Source organism: Rattus norvegicus, chromosome 1 (assembly GCF_021556685.1).
Source record: "Rattus norvegicus strain SHRSP/BbbUtx chromosome 1, alternate assembly SHRSP_T2T, whole genome shotgun sequence".
NCBI lineage: Eukaryota > Metazoa > Chordata > Mammalia > Rodentia > Muridae > Rattus > Rattus norvegicus.
The window spans coordinates 204,644,627-204,661,639 of record NC_141534.1 but is presented as its reverse complement, the minus strand read 5'-3'; the positions used below and the strand labels follow the sequence as shown (position 1 = coordinate 204,661,639).

Sequence of the window (17,013 nt, the reverse complement as noted above, 5' to 3'; positions counted from 1 at the left end):
GGTTGGACGAGGCAGAAGGGGAGGTGCATGGTGACCAGGATCTCGCTTTCCTAGCCAAGCACTAAGAAATAATGAGGTGAAGAAGACACACGGATGTCACCCAGATGGGAGCAGGACCACGAAGCCTGGCACAGAGAGTGCAGATCTCAGGACACAGACGTGAGTGGCATTAACAGCCTGACCTCACAGACACCGGACGCTCAGTGGAACCCAAGCAGAAGAAGATGGAGACAACTGCACCAGCCAATCACGCTGCTGAAAACAAGCGACGGACAAAACTGAGCTGCAGCTGGAGGGAAGGGCATGAAGATAAATTCCACACCGAGGCGCAGGGCGAAGAGTGAGAGCAAACCGACTCTCTGAAGTGATGTCGGGCAGGATATGGTGGACAGTCTTCCCAACACTTCAGCCCAGAGTCCTGTGAGTGACACAAGGATGCGGGGAAGTAAAAATCACTCCAGAAGAAGCAAAACCACAATGAGACACCTCACACCTCCAGGTCTGCAGTAGCACTGAGCAGATCCGAATTGTTCAGGTTTAATCTCTTGTGTAACACACACACACACGCACACACACACACAGACACACACACACAAACAGACACACACACACAGAGACACACACACACAGACACACACACAGACACACACACAGACACACACACACACAGACACACACACACACACAGACACACACACACAGACACACACACACAGACACACACACACACACACACACACAGATGACATATACCCGTGCAGATGCATCCTGAGAAAAGGGGCCGAGCCAGGCAGGCTCCCTCGCTGTGGCAAACTGGAGCCATCAGCTCACAAAGGAAAGGTTTGGCTCTCCTTGGAGTTGCTTGAGCCTACGGGAGGCTGCGTGGTTGTGGCTCTGGTACACCAGTGAAGCAAGGCTGTTCACTTTCTCACTGTCACTTGAAAAGTGACTGGCTAGGGTCCCACAACACCCTCTAGGGCACCAGGGCCCCTTCTCCTGAACTCCATCTCTCCAAAGTTCTCCAGCCTCCTAATGGGGACCGTCTAGGGACTTGACCTTCCACACATGGACTTTTGGGGATGTTCATTTCAAACTGCAGCAAACACCTAATGTTAAAGTCACACTTAATGACAAAAGATGAAAGATGGGAAGGCACAGAACTCATTTCAAAAGTTGGCCCCTTGTCCAGCTGTGATGAGGCTCTAGGACAGACATGTGCATCTGAAAGCCTACATTGCTGTTCCCGTTTCCATCTATTGCACTGGGCAAGGGCAGCTTCTCTGTAGGCCTGAACCAAAGCCACACATCCAGGCAGTCTGAATACAAAAGCGGATCTGAGCCCCTAGCTGCTGTCTATTCACCCAGACATTAAGAAGGCTTGAAACAAAGGCAGACAGACCAGTAACACTCCTGCTGCTAATTGCTTTTTATGGAAAATAAAACTGCCTTCCACTGAAAAACGCTCTTTATGCAAAAATTGAATGGGTTATGGCTGTTCACATGAATTAATAAATACTTTTCAATTTCTCAGTGTTAAGTCTAATACAGCAATAGAGTCGGCCATCTGTACCTCCATACACAAGGATTTAGCCCACACATTAACTGGAATTTGGGGGAGGATATTATGTGCACCAAACATAGATAACTTTTTTCCTTATTGAATTTCTTTATTTATTTAGATAGTTATGTTGCAATGGATGCTTTTAAAAATTCAGAGGGAGAAAGTCAGGGAGACAAAAGGAACAAAATACATAGTATACACATAAGGAGGTTTGAAAAAACAAAACTTACGAATAAAGACATAAATTTCAAAGTGATTGCAAGTATGATAGGCCAGGTGCAAACGCTATGCTTGCCTATAAAAGGGTCCGTGGAGGTTGGTGTGCGAAGGGGACTTGGACGGGTCCTGTGAGCACTGAGAAGCCTCCGTGTGTTGCTCACAGAAGCTCTTGGGAGCCCTAACAAATTTTAAGAGCACAGACAAACTCGAAGACCAAGTTTAGGGTCTCCAGGCTGAGCGCTCACCTGACATCTCTAGCACTCTGCAACCTAGGGCTTTGAAGGGACACAATCCCCTACCTACACACAGGAGCTCAGTGGGATACCCTAGATCTTCCTTCCCCTGGAGAGGGACACCAAGGTCGGGGTGGTGTCTGCAGTCTCAGGAAGATACCCCTCATCCCACTTTTCAAAATGCTTTCCAAGACCTCCATGTACACAAACATTCCCACAACAATGTGATTAAACCTCTCTGGGAGGCATCTACATACAGCGCCACTAAAGGACACCACTGTGCCAAGCTGAAGCTGGGGGTAAAAGAGTCCTGTGGCAGAACACATCAGTAGAGGAACGAAGTTCCATAAGAAAACGCTTAAAATACATTAGATTTTTGGTCAAGATGAAAGACAAAAGGAAAAAAAAAGCAATCTATTCTAATTGGGTTCCCATGGTAACTGTACAATTGGGTTTTTCAATATAACATCCCAAAGGCCCAATGCACACTTGTAAAATACACTTCCAACAGCCCGGATTGTTTTTACACTGCAGCACTCCCAGGAAGATCAATTACTATCCATCCCCGCCCTAACTATTAGTGGCGGGAGACTTCAGCAGTATTCACCATATTAACATAAGTCACGTACTGAACACTACCTATCAAGATGATTATGTGGAAGTAATCACACACTTCAGGCTCACCAAACACACTCTGAGTAATAAGCCAATAGGAACGCTGTCCTGGAATCATGTTTATGAAATGCAAGAAATCAAGTCCAAGTACACGTCGGGCCCCTACACCCTCCTTATTGATTCCCAGGATAAGCGGAATCAGTCATTAATAATTACATTAGAAAATGGCCCTCAGGGTTAATCATATTCTTGCCGACTCTCGGCTGTGGAAGTAAACAGCAAACAGCTGCTAATAAAAATAAATAAGTAAGTAAGTAAATAAATAAATAAATAAATGATAACCAAGAAGAATTCAGATCTGTATATTAATATTCACGACACATTCCCCAACCAAGGTCTCTGGCTTCATACTGCAGTTTCTCTCTGGGCCATAATGGGCCCCCAATGTAGGGCCTAGGGACATGGTGTTCATCTATGGGATGGAGAGCAGGGAGCACTCAGAAATGATATGAAAAAGCTTATAACCTGCATTTCATGTGCAACACACACACACACAAGTAAGAATAGAAACCAGGGGCTGGAGCAGAAATGCTACAGCACTAACTTTTGAAAGAAACCAGTCGGTCACTTTGCAGAGGAAGACTGCCTTCCTCCCTTGAGCCTCTGGTATGGAACAGAGCAGGTGAAAAAAAAAGCAGCAGCCCAGAAGACGAGTGGTCTATATAAAGCCCTAGAGAGGTCACAGGCTTCCTGGGCCAGGCTTTTGGGGCTTTCCCCTCAGTTTACAAGCCCACCCCTCTTCTTAGTAAACTGTCTCTTTCTCTGACCTTGGGACATCTTCTTCCCTCTTTCTTTGAAACCCTCCACTTGCCCCATCTCTCCACAGCCAACATGCAGGCTTTCGGTCCCTAACTCACAGCCCCTAAACTCAGGCAGGCCTGGCTCTCCACTCTCCCTTTCTCCAGCTTCCTCTTCGGCAACAGTTGCCAAGATTCACAGCTCACCCACCAGGCTGTTTTTCTAACAAACTCTAAAGGTCTTGCAACTTCCTTCTCAATCACTTTATAAATTCTTTTATTAACGAGTCTGAGAACCCACAAGAAGGACCCCCAGATTTCCCAGTAACAAGAGATCTATCTTTACTCCCAAACTCTAACTTCATGCGCAAGCACCATATTCGGTCAGCTCTGGCTGTTGGAACACAAGTCACCCAGGCTGGCATTTATTCAACTTTGTCTAGATGGGATGAAAGCTCAGATGCTTGGCTACCTAGGCTACCCTACAAGGCATGGAGCTTATAGGACTGGGATCCACCTCACTCCTGCGAGCTCACTTTATCTTAACAGTCTTCTGAAGGTCTAGTCTCAAACACAGCCTCATTGCACACAACTGCAACCTCTGGCCCTGGACACAGTGAGACCAGAGTCCAGGCCGAGCAAAGCACAGCCTGCAGTCATGTTGTGTAAACAGTCCAGGCCCCAGAGGGCTCCTGATCCAGCATTCCAACACTGCAGGATGAACCCAGTACCAAGAAGGTGAAAGACAAGTGTAATGGAATGTTCAGGAAGGAATCCAAGGGTGAAGTAGCTTCTCGAACTTGAGACTGGGAAGGTCTGAGGGCTGACAGGAGAGTGTTTCTGTGTTTGGGTCTTGGGACAAAGAAAGTCATCAATGTACAGAGAAGAAGGTGACCCTCGAGTACCTGCACATGCAACCCAGAGTCAAGACTGTATAAGCAGAGTCCAGATAAACGGTCCACTGGGCATATGTGGGACCAGGTCGGTCCAAATGAGCCAGGCATAAACGCACTTTGCCTTGGATCTGAGCTAGAGCCTATCTTAAGCAGAAGGGAAGAGTGATGAGAAGGAAAAAAAAAAGGCCAGCAATCATGTCTCTATGCCAGGGTCTTGCTAAGCAACATTGTACTGGGCAGCCATGCTCCTCGCTTGTACAAGATTTGTGAAGTCTGGCATCTCTAGAAGCTTCTAGGTGATTCCAGGGAAAGAGGATGGTAGATGGAAATGGAAACAAGACATGGTGAGGCTAGAACACAAATGCTCTCCCTTCGGAGTCCCATGCCACCCCACAGGATACCCAGGCCCACCTCGACTCCACACAAGCCTCAGTCTCACACAGAACTCTGGATTCCCAGGGCCTTAAGATGCTCACAACCCTCAAGGCCCATACAGAAGTGGGACTCACAGGACCCACAGCAAACCAGTCTGCATGGCCCTGCAGCTTAATGTACCCTGAGTACAATTACTCAGGAAGCCTCATTCTGAGCCAGGCGGAGGTGTTTAAGCCCTATGCTTTTGAAGATCGAAAGAAACAAAACTAGTGATCTAGACTCAGAGCTGAGGGCAACTCCAGCTAGTGACAGTCACAGCCATCATGTCCAGGAGAGCTGAGGAGTGAAAACTTCAGAACGCCAGTGACCCCAGCGTGCCTGGGATACATCTAGCTTATGATTAAAAGGCCCACTTACCCATGTCTAGTCCCCCACATCCAAGAAAAGGCAGCAACTCTCAGAACCTGTTCTTTTAACCCGGTCAGCAGGAAGGATAAACTTGAACTTTAAGATTTACCCATGTTTACACCTGCTCGTCTTCCTAAGGAAACTTCCTGGCTATATGTCAGAAGCAGCACTCTGGAAGCAGCCTACCCTAGTCTCCCGACTTTGACCCAAGGGGACTCTGTTCCCACCAGCAACTACAAGTCAGTTCTCAGACCCCTGCTCAGCCCAGAGACGGATGGGCTGGAGGAGGCGCAGGGAGCCTGTTAATCAGCAGAGAGCCCACGCGACGCCCTGCATCCATCTGACTCGACAGCTTAATCTGATGCTAACGCAATGGTGACAGAAACAAATTTTTTTCTGCACAATAAAGAATAGTACACCTGGGTCTTCTTGGGATAGCTGGCTAAATTCAGTAACTTTTGGAAATATATCATTTCTTTTCTTTGCCCATTATTCTAGAAACTTCCCCTTGAGTGCTAAAAGCCTTACTAACAAGAACGGCGGCGTACCCAGAACAGAGCTCCTACCACCACTGTGCTGAGGATGTGACATGCTTCCTCATTTGATTCCCTGTCACCTGACACAGGCACAGGAGTCATGGCTGGCATTATCTTAACTAGATGACAATCTAGGAACACTGAGACTCTCAATCTCTGTTTCTGAGACCTTACAAGAACTCTGGCATCTCCCATATAAAGAAGCAAGACTAGTGAAGCCTGTGGGCTCTGACTCCTCTACGTCACTCTGACCCAACCCTGTGTCCATTTGACACCCACCCTGATCACCCAAGTTCCTACCCCTGGTGACCTCTCCCTGATTCTCCCAGTGGCTGCCTATCTCTCGTGCTTAAATCTCTACTCGGATTCATTCAGAAGGGCTATTTCAAACTGTGATGACTTAGATGGGAAGTGTCCCCATAATACTCAAATGTCAAAAGTTTGGTCCTCAGCTGGTGGTTCCAATCACTAAGACACGATTAGATCCTAAGGGCTCCGACCTAATCAATGAACTCATCCACTGACGGATTTATACTATGACAGTACTAGAAGGAAAAGACTCATTGGAAGTAGGTCACTAGGGCATATCCTGGAAAGACACTGTGACCTTGACTTTGTCCTCTCTTTCGCTCCCTCCCCCATTTCACTCTGTCTCTGCTTCTTGATGACTGTGATTTTCTACCTCTGTTAGAGGCTCAGAAACAATGGAGTCACTCACCAGAGGCCTTTGAAACAAACTTTCCCTTAAATTATTCCCTTGGGTACTTAGTCACACACACACACACACACACACACACACACACACACGCACGCACGCACGCACGCACACACGCACGCACGCACGCACGCACATGCGCGCACAAAAAAAAATCTAACTTACACAAACACATTCCACCACTAACACCCCTCCATGAAGGCCAAATTTTCTACTGTCTTCCAGATGCCCTCACCAGCACGCAGAATACAAATATATATATATATATATCATTTACCCAGTCTTCTCTACTCAGACCTTCGAGAACAAGGCTAGCACAAGCCTGCTATGTCTTCTCCCAAAAATCCATGTACCAGAACAATTCCACCATGCAGCACAGAAGGCAGTGCCCAGTGGGAGGGCTTTGGACTGTAAGAGACAATTTCATGGGGTCTTTCTCTCAGGAATGGGTCAGTTATGACAGCACTTAGCCCCCTTTTCTCCCTTCTGCAGATGCCTGCCGGCCCTTCTGCTCTTCAATGGGAGATGAAACAACCCAGGGCCTTTACCAGATGCGATCCTGATATCCAGCATCCCAGCTCCAATACTGTGAGCCCAGAAGCTCTTTCCTTATCCACCACCCAGTCTCGGGTACGCTGTTACAACACTGGAAAGCAGGCCCCTGACCTCACTGACCCTCAGAGAGTATCTCCTGCACTGGAACACCACCAGAGCCCCACAGGAATCTACTGCCCAGTGGGAACATCCCATGGTCTTTACGTAAGCAAGCCAAGCACGCACTGTACTGCTAATTTGCATTCTGATATGACTGTACACCTAACACTTGTCAGTGTGGTTTTCAGGATAGCAGGCTTGCCCACAGGAAGTACAGGTTGCCCCCACTGAGCTCAGGCTGGGGGTGGAGGTGCTGGTTAATGAGCTGCCTTCCTCCCTGCTGACACCTCTGCCTGAAAGAGCAGTTAAGATAAGACAATCTCCCCCTCAGAGCCCAAATGCCAAGCAAGGAGACAGCATGCGTCTCTAAGATCCACGTTAAATAAAAGCACGCACGCCAAACATTTCCTCCTTCCAGAATAAGGAAATGACCCTGGCTAGATGGTTCTAGCCTATAATCCCACCCCTTAGAAGGTAGAGGTAGGACGATTAGGAGTTCAAGGTCACTCTTGCAGACATGGTGCGTTCCAGGTCAACCTGGGCTATATGAGACCTGTCTTAAAAATCAATTAATCAATCAATCAACAAGCAAACAGAAATTTTAAAAGATGACCTTATTATATGTAGTTGTCTTTTCTAATTAGTCTTCCCTCTCAATCAGCTGACAAGGTTGTTCCCATGACCTCCAGAAGTACTATCCCTGCACTGCCAGACCCCACATGACCTCCACAGGCTCCACCCCTCACTGCCAGACCCCACATGACCTCCACAGGCTCCACCCCTCACTGCCAGACCCCACATGACCTCCACAGGCTCCACCCCTCACTGCCAGACCCCACATGACCTCCACAGGCTCCACCCCTCACTGCCAGATCCCATGGTTGACCTTCCTTGTCTTCCCATCTGAACAAGAAGCAGGCAAATGATCTTCCTAGGGATCAGGGCAATGGCCTGTTCTCCCCACACTCCTCAGCATGGGACAGACCCTCCTGGAGTTGCCCCACCTACCATTCCAGCCCTCCTTGTTAGCTATCTCCATACTCTTCTCAAACTGAATTCCCTGCTAACAGGTCCCCGGGCACCTCAGAGCTCATGGTCCAGGGCTCTACCTGGAATATCCCAGCCCTGCCCCAAACACTCCCCCACCAACAAGAAGTCACAGAAGCTGCCCCAGAGGCATGCCGAGGAGGATCGGGCAAGGGTCCCTGTCCAGCAGAGACATGGTAAGATGGGTGGATATTCCACAGAGAGAGCTTGGATGCTCCCTTTCTCCTCCAACCCCAGAGTATTTGCCCTCCACTCACTAAGGGGTGTGGGGCAGAGATGGACCACAAGGAGCGAAGCGCCTACAGGCAGGGTCTTGTCCCTACATCTGCATTGCATTCACTCCCAGCTAAAGTGCTGCACTCTCCTCATGGCATCCTGAGAGCCCTCATGCAGGAGCAGGCTCAGACACACGCTTTTCTTTGTTGCCAAGGGCAAAGACTGGTGACACTGGCCAGAAAGCCTTCATTGAATACATAAGCGTGTGTTTGTAGATATCGGGTTTCACTCCACAAAGGCATCCCAGCACCCTTTCAGCCTTCTCACTGCAAAGAAAGCACCACAGAATGGTGAGAAGCCTGTTGGTCAACCAGCAAATCTGTGTTCTAGACCTCTACATCCATGTACCACTGAAGCCGGCTTCCTCACATGTTAAGAAAGAAAGCCAATACTTGCCTATCCCTCTTCAGTTAAGTCTGAGGATATGGTAAGATGACCTACGACACAGCACAGCCAACCTTTAGCTGGACCGCCATGCAGTAGCTTTGAATGGAGTTTGATACAATATCGTGTCACAATGTCAAAAGGTGGGACACCTTGGCTAGGCAAAGCAAGCAGACGGTATGCTTTCAACATTCCATGATGATATGAGTCACACAAGGTGAAAAGCCACTCAAGGAAAACCTATTCCCCATTCGCTAAAATGTCTGCAGAGCTCTGATATATTGGGGGTCGGGGAGCACATAATGCTTTCCTGTATATCCTGGCTGACAGTTCGAGGGAATACAGTGCTCTGTGGTGGGGAAGGCATGACAGTAGGAGGTGGCTGACTGTACTGTATCCACAGTCAAGAGGCAGAGTAATAAAGGCTGGTGCTCAATTGATTTTCTCCTTTTTACCCAGGCTGGGGCTGCAGCCCATGGGACGATGTCACCCACATTTAGGGTAGATCTTCCCATCTCAACCCAATCTAAAAGTTCCCTCACAGACATGCCCAGAGGTGTGTTGCCATGGAGATCCCAAATTCCATGAAGTTGACCATCGAGATTAAATATCACATACCAGGTGTGGTGGTGCACACCTTTAACCCCAGCGCTCAGGAGGCAGAGGAGAAGGATTTCACTGAGTTGGAGGCCAACCTGGTCTACATAAGGAGATCTAGGCTATCCAGCGCCACGGAGTGAGGCACAGACTTTAAAAAAAAAATTAATCATGACAAAGGGGTTTTGAGACAAGATTTCATGTAGCCCAGGCTCTCCTCGAATCCACTGTGTAACTAAGGGTGGCTCTGAACTCCTGTTCTTGCCTCCATCTCCTAAGCACTGAGGTTTCAGGTATGCACCACAAGCCCTGCTTCAGATCACTGTTGTTTTGACAAGACTTACCCAGCAGACCTGGGTTATCCCTTGATGCTATGAAATGAGCACTCACATGAAGGAAAAGGCTAGACAGGCTAGTGTCACCGCTGATTCTGACCAGGGTCATCATGTGGGATCATGTGTCTGGTCCTTCAGGATGTTCTTTTAATGTAGTAGACTGGAGATGTCAAGCCTAGGGCTGGTTGGCCCTGGCAGCACGTTAGGAAAGCATGGGAAACAGAGCTGCCTGCTCTTGGCACCAACATTGAGTATGTCTGAGTGTACATCCTCCCAGGGCCCAGCTGAAGTTGACCTCCTGCACAGGGGAACACTAGGCCAAGCACTTTGGTAACTCTCAAAAACAAAGATGGAAACTGGCAACAGAGTAGCACACCAGCTCCACAAATAAAACCTTAAGAAACCCAGCACCTCGGAGGAGCCACACCCAATACCCAGACCTGAGGACCGGGGAGTTCCACAGCCTCAAGTCCTGCTTTCCCAAGCAAAGCTTTGTGACTGTCAGTTGACGTCATCTCAAAGCAACTGTTATCACTGCTCAGAGCTCACCAGGGCCTGGCCACCAGTATCCGTCCAGATACCACCTCCATCACACCCCACAGTATGACAGCAAGCCTTACAGTCGTCACCTTTCTCAAACTCAGGGCAGCCATCTTGTCCCCAGGGATTTTGCAGGTGACCACTGTGCTACTAACCTAAAGGGGGCTTGGGGGATGTGAATCTGTGATGTAAGTTCTAGCTGAGTTGAAGGAAACAAAGATGCTCACTGAAGTAAACAAGCATGCTGACTGGGCTACCAGGAAGCTAGGACCAAAGAGCTGTATGTGTGCTGGCTGCCCTGGAAGGTCAAAGGGCTTTTAAGTGAAACTGTGGGTCTGAGAGAAGGCTTCTGTCTGTGCCGTGCTTTTTATTTATAAAACAAGTATTCATTTATTACGGCATGTGGTGGTTCTTACTCAGGTAGACAGAATAAGTCATTCTTATCCGACAGACAAGGAGACACCTGGATGGGGTGGTTAGCAGCTGCCCATCTCACCCATTATCTGACTCTATCAACATCACATCATCCTGTCTCTACATGTGGCTCCAGCATTTGCTATATAACCCCCTTTCAGTTCCACAAAACCATATTTGGGTTTGTATTTGAAACCTGGGCCTCTGCTTCCTACCCTGGCCAGGACAATTACCTTCCCACACCTACAGTCTGCCTGTCTCCCAGGAGGTCCACAGTTATCAAAGACACAAGTGAGAATCTTGCCCAAATAGCCATGCCAGCTAGGACAACCACAGGGCCCAGCTGACTCGGGACCTACCCCTCACCCCAAGCTCCACCCTTCTTCTGGCCAGCTTCTGACCCAGGCCAGGTCAGTGGCCAGATACCCACCAATCGACTTGCCTCCTAGGTCTGCAGAAACCTAAGCCATAGAGACCAGCTGACATAGGGTCCGCCCGCCCTACTGAGCTCCACCTTCCTACTGATCCACTTCTCCATCAGGCCAGATCAGCAGACCACTACAATCCCACACCCCATAGCCTACCTGCTTCCCAGGGGGCCAAAGTAATGTGGGACACATCCTGCCTGCTTCCCAGGAGTCTGCAGTAACCAGAGACACAGGAAGCCTGCTCTAACCAGAGACACAAAACATCCACCCTAACCAGAGACAGCATTGCCTGCCTCCAAGGAGACCAGCTCCACCTATCCCCAAGGAGGCTGGCTCCAGTCAGAGACACCGAGGGCAGTTAACACCAGGGATAACCAGATGGCCAGAGGCAAGCACAGGATCATAAGTGATAGAACCCAGTGTAATCTGGCACCATGAGAACCCCAGTTCTTCCACCACAGCAAGCCCTGGATACCCCAACATGCCTGAAAAGCAAGATAGTGACTTAAAACCCCATCTCATGTGAAGACGATAGAGGCCTTTAAGTACTCCCTTAAAGAAATACAGTTAAACAGGTAGAGGCCCTTAAAGAGGAAAGAAATAAATCCCTTAAAGAAATACAGGAAAATACAAACAAGTGAAGGAAGTGAACAAAATGGTCGAGGATCTAAAACTGGAAATAGAAACAATAAAGAAAACACCAAGGGAGGTAACCCTGGAGCTGGACAACTTAGGAAAGAGATCAGGAGCTACAGATGCAAGCGTCACCAATAGAATACAAGAGGGAGAAGAGAGAATCTCAGGCATAGAAGGTACCATAGAAAATATTGACACATCGGTCAAAGACAATACAAAGTGTAAGAAGCTCCTAACCCAAAATATCCAGAAAATTCAAGAAACAATGAAAAGATCAAACCTAAGAATAATAGGAATAGAAGAGGGTGATGAATCCCAGCTCAAAGGATCCATTTGATCAAAAACATCTTCAACAAAATCATAGAAGAGAACTTCCCTAACCTAAAGAAAGAGATGGCCATAAATCCACAAGAAGCCTACAGAACACCAAATAGATTGGACCAGGGGAAAAAAAATCCTCTCATCACATAACAGTCAAAACACTAAATGTATTGAACAAAGAATATTAAAAGCTGTAAGGGGAAAAGGCCAAGTAGCATATAAAGGCAGACCTATCAGAATTACACCAGACTTCTCAACAGAGACTTTAAAAGCCAGAAGATCCTGGGCAGATGTCATCCAGACCTTAAAAGAATACAAATGCTAGCCCAGGATAGTATACCCAGCAAAACTCCCAATAACCATAGATGGAGAAATCAAGATATTCCATGACAAAAACAAATTCAAACAATATCTTTCTACTAACCCAGCACTACAGAGGATACTGGAACAAAATCTCCAATACAAGGGGGGTAACTACACCCAAGAAAATAGAAGAAATTAAACATTTCACAATATATCCAAAAGAAGAGAATCATACACACACATAATACCACCTCCAGTAACAAAAATTTAACAGGAACTAACAATCATCTGTCTTTAATATCTATCAACATCAATGGACTCAACTTCCCAAGGCGCAGGCTAACAGGCTAGATATATAAACAGGACCCAGCATTTTGCTGCATAAAAGAAACACACCTGGATGACAAAGACAAACTCTACCTCAGAGTAAAAGGCTGGAAAAAAAGTTTTCCAAGCAAATGGTCCCCCCAAGAAACAAGCTGGAGTTGTCATTCTAATATTGAATAAAATAGACTTTCAAACAAAAGTTATCATATGAAATGGAGAAGAATACTTCATATTCATCAAAGGAAAATTCCACCAAGAGGAAGTCTCAAGTCACCTATGCCCCAAATCCAAGAGCACCCACACTCATAAAAGGAGTTACTAAAGCTCAAAACACACATCAAACCTTACACAATAGTAGTGGGAGACTTCAACACCCCATTCTCACCAATAGACAGGTCATTGAAACAGAAACTCAACAAGGGCTCGGTGAAACTAATACAAGTTATGAACCAAATAGATTTAACAGATATCTACAGAACATTTCACCTCAAAACAAGAGAACACACCTTCATCATTCACCATGATCCCATAGGCTGTATCCCAGGAATGGAGGGACGGTTCAATATACAAAAATCCATAAATCAACATAATACACTATGTAAACAAACTCAAGAAAAAAAGCCACGTGACCATCTCATTAGATGCTGAAAAAGCCTTTGACAAAATACAATACCCCTTCATGTTAAAGAACTTGGAGAGGTCAGGAATTCATGGCACATACCTAAACATAACAAAAGCAATATATAGCAAACCAACGGCCAACATCAAATTAAATGGAGAGAAACTAGTGGCAATCTCACTAAAATCCAAGACAAGACAAGGTTGCCCACTCTCTCCCTATCTATTCATTATAGTACTTAGGAGATCAAAGGGATACAAATTTGTAAAGAAGGGAGTCAAGACACCACTATTTGTGGATGATATGATAGTATGCATAAGTGACCCCCAAAATTCCACCAGAGAACTCCTACAGCTGATAAACAACTTCAGCAAAGTGGCAGAATATAACAATAACTCAAACAAATCAGTAGCCTTCCTTTACACAAACAATAAACAGTCTGAGAAAGAAATTAGGAAAACCCTTCACAAAAACCCTTCACAATAGCCACAAATAGTACAAAATATATTGGTGTAACTCTTACCAAGAAAGTGAAAGATCTGTAAGACAAGAACTATAGTTCTTGGGATTTGTAAATCCCAGAAAAAAGAAATCGAAGAAGACATCAGAAGATAGATCTCCCACACTCATGGATTGGTAGGAGTAACATAGTAAAAATGGCCATTTTACCAAAAGCAGTCTACAGAGTCAATGCAATCCCCATCAAAATTCCAACACAATTTTTTACAAACATGGAAAGAGCAATTCTCAACTTCATATGAAAAAACAAAAAACCTAGGTAGCCAAAACAATTCTCAACAATAAAAGCACTTCCAGGGAAATCACCATCCCTGACCTAAAGCAACAGTGATAAAGACCACATGGTATTGATACAGAAACAGACAGATTGATCAATGCTTCAGAATTAAAGACTGAAAAGTAAACACACACACCTAAGGACACTTGATCTTTGACAAACAAACAAACAAACAAACAAACAAAAAACAAAAAACATACAATGGGGAAAAAAAGCATCTTCAATAAATGGTGCTGGTTTAACTGGACGTCTGTATGTAGAAGAATGAAAATAGTTCCATATTTATCACTCTGCTCAAAGCTCAAGTCCAAGTGGATCCAGGACCTCAACATAAAACCAGATACACTGAATCTAATAGAAAAAAAGTGGGAAAGAGCCTCAAATTCATTGGTACTGGGGGAAGGGGTGGATTTCCTGAACAGAACACAAATGGGTCAGGCTCTAAGATCAAGAATTGACAAATGGGACCTTATGAAGCTGAAAAGCTCTGTAAGGCAAAAGGCACTATCAATAGGCCATATTGGCAACCTACAGATTGGAGGGGAAAACTTCACTAATGCTGCATCTGACAGAGGGCTAATATCCAAAATATATAAAGAACTCAAGAAGTTGGGGTTGGGGATTTAGCTCAGCGGTAGAGCGCTTGCCTAGCAAGCTCAAGGCCCTGGGTTCGGTCCCCAGCTCCGAAAAAAAGGAAAAAAAAAAGAAGTTAACCTCCAAAAAACCAAACAACCCAATTAAAAAATGAGTGCTTTAGTCAGGGTTTCTATTCCTGCACAAACATCAGCTTACTTCCAAATTGCTGTTAATAACTAAAGGAAGTCAGGACTAGAACTCAAGCAGGCCAGGAAGCAGGAGCTGATGCAGAGGCCATGGAGGGGTGTTAGTTACTGGCTTGCTTCCCCTGGCTTGCTCAGCTTACTTTCTCATAGAACCCAAGATCACCAGTCCAGGGACGGCACCACCCACAATGGTCTGGGTCCTCCCCCCTTGATCACTAGTTGAGAAAATGCCTTACAGCTGGGTCTCATGGAGGCATTTCCTCAACTGAGGCTCCTTTTCTGTGATAACTCCAACTTGTGTCAAGTTGACACACAAAACAAGCCAGTACAATGGGGTACAGAGCTAAACAGAGAATTCACAACAGAAGAATCTTGAATGGCCAAGAAGCACTTAAAGAGATGTTCAAAGTCCTTAGTCATCTGAGAAATGCAAATCAAAATGACCCTGAAATTCTACCTTAAACTAATCAGAACTGCTAAGATCAAAAACCCAAGTGACAGCACACGCTGTAGAGGATGTGGAGAGAGGGGAACACTCCTCCACTGTTGGTGGGATTGCAAACTGGCACAGTCACTCTGGAAATCAGTCTGGCAGTTCCTCAGAAAACTGGAAATAGTTCTACCTGAAGACCCAGCTATACCACTCTTGGACATAATACCTAAAAGATGCCACACCATACCACAAGTTCATAGCAGCCTTATTTGTAATAGCCAGAAGCTAGAAACAACCCAGATGTCCCTCAACCGAAGAATGAATACTTACATAATTATTCAGCTATTAAAAGCGAGGACATCATGAATTTTGCAGGCAAATGGATGGAACTAGAAAATATCACCCTGGGTGAGGTAACTCAGCCACAAAAGGACATTCATGGTATGCACTCACTGATTAGTGGATATTAACCAAAAAGTACAGAATACCTAGGATACAACACACAGACCGTAAGAAGTATAACTAGTAGAAAGGCCCAAGTGAGGATGCTTCAATTCCACTTAGAAGGGGTTAGAAAATAATCACAGGAGGCAGAGGGAGGGAGGGACCTGGGTGCGAGAGGGGAGCGGGAGGGAAAAGGGGGAACAGGATCAGGGGGAATAGGAAGAATAGGAGAGGACCCAAGAGGGCCAAGAGAATAAATAGAGTTTAGCAGCAAGAGGAAGGGAGGGGGTCTAGAAAGTACCAAAGACTTGGGAGGTAAGAAACTTTAAAGACTCAATGCGGGTAACCTTAGCCAAAATGCCCAACACTGAGGGAGGGAACTCAAAGACCTACCTCCAGTAGACAGAGCCTCAAGTGCAGAGAATGGGTTCCCAACCCCCGGTCAACACAAACGTATTCTTAAGTTCTGACCTAAAACTGTTCCTGTCCAAAATAACAGCAGAGACAAAAATGGAGAAGAAGGAAAGGCAGTTCAGTGACTGGCCCAACTTGGGATGCATCTCACAGGAGGGCACCATGGCCTGACACTACTGATGATGATGATGATGATGATGGGCTTACAGACAGGATTCTGGCATGGCTGTCCCTGAGAGCCCCTATCAGTACCTGACTGAGACAGAAGCAGATACACCCAACCACTGAACTGAAGCTGGGCACCTCTATGGTTGAATTAGGGGAAGGATTGAAGAAGCTGAAGGGGAGAGAGACCTCATAGGAAGAGCAGCAGTGTCAACTTACTCAGACCTCAGGGAGCTCCCAGAGACTGAGCCACCAACCAGGAGCAAACACAGGCCAGTCCGAGGCCCCTGGCACACACACGCACATACGCACGCGCGCGCACGCACACACACACACACACACACACACACACACACACACACACACACATCAGAGATCTGCCTGGTCGGGCCTTAGTGGAAGAAGATGCACTTAATCCTGGAAAGACTTGAAGCCCTAGGGAAGAGAGGGGTCTGGTGGTGGGGAGCACCCTCTTAGAGGCAAGGGGGAGGAGGAATGGGATAAGGAACTCTGGGGGCGGGAGAGACCAAGGGGGACAATGACTGGAATATAAATAAACAAAATAATAAAAATTGAAAGAAAAAAAAAAGAAAGCTGGGCATCACTGTGAGACAATGCTTCTACAGAAGAAATGTAACACAGCCTATTCAGAAGGGCACGGAGGAGGGAGGCAAGCCATGCCTGCCCATGCTTCACTCTTGTACATAAAGCTACTGCCAGGGCTCTGGTCACATCTGCATCTG

The 17,013-nt window shown here is 46.5% G+C and overlaps 1 protein-coding gene across 1 annotated transcript in view; it reads right to left on the bottom strand.

Annotated features, from left to right (window-relative positions):
• Nucleotides 1-17,013, bottom strand: part of Mgmt (O-6-methylguanine-DNA methyltransferase) — a 232,650-nt gene that overhangs the window by 210,836 nt on the left and 4,801 nt on the right. The window lies entirely within an intron of this gene.